Source organism: Triticum urartu, chromosome 4, assembly GCF_003073215.2.
Source record: "Triticum urartu cultivar G1812 chromosome 4, Tu2.1, whole genome shotgun sequence".
NCBI lineage: Eukaryota > Viridiplantae > Streptophyta > Magnoliopsida > Poales > Poaceae > Triticum > Triticum urartu.
Genome location: NC_053025.1, coordinates 206,613,486 through 206,614,315, shown reverse-complemented (window position 1 = coordinate 206,614,315; position 830 = coordinate 206,613,486).

Sequence of the window (830 nt, the reverse complement as noted above, 5' to 3'; positions counted from 1 at the left end):
AATAGTCTTGATCTCGTGGGTGTGAGATTGCTGAGTCCCCGTGACTCCCGGATACTTCCAAACAGTTGCAGCTGCCGATGATACCTGTGCAGGTGGCGCAACCGACCTCAAGTGGGAGCTCGATGAAGATCTTGGTCGTTGTTATGTGTCTTTTCCGAATGATCAGTCGTGGTGCCCTGTTGGGACGATCGGGGATCTAGCATTCGGGTTGTCTTCTTATATTTTGGTTCCATAGTTGGACCTTGATTGTAATTTGGATGAGGTATGTTTAACTTGCTATTTGTGTGAAGTGGCGATTGTAAAGCCAACTCTTTACCACTTTCTTATTCAGTACATGGGATTGTGTGAAGATTACCCCTCTTGCGACAAAACCACCATGCGGTTATGCCTCTAAGTCGTGCCTCGACACGTGGGAGATATAGCTTCATCGTGGGCGTTACAAGTTGGTATCAGAGCCATCCCCAACTTAGGAGCCCCATCTTGATCGAATCGCTGACGTTATCAAGTCTAGAACAAAATGTTTTGAGTCTTAGGATTATATATATCGGAGAGTAGGATTCTATTTACTCCTCAGTCCCTTCGTCGCTCTGGTGAGGCCTCATGACGTAGAAGTTTTGACTTTCCTGTCCTCAAATTTCACGAAAAAATTAGGATCATGCGGGTTTCATGGGATTGGTCCGACATATTTGTGATTAGAACATTGTTCTTGGTGCCTCCTAACATTTAGGGGTTGTGGCAGTGTCCCAGGGAGTTCAGCTCCGAGGTGTTGTTGTCACAATTTTATCATTACAGTTCTGGAATACCTGAGTTCGCTCACATCGAATATCTGT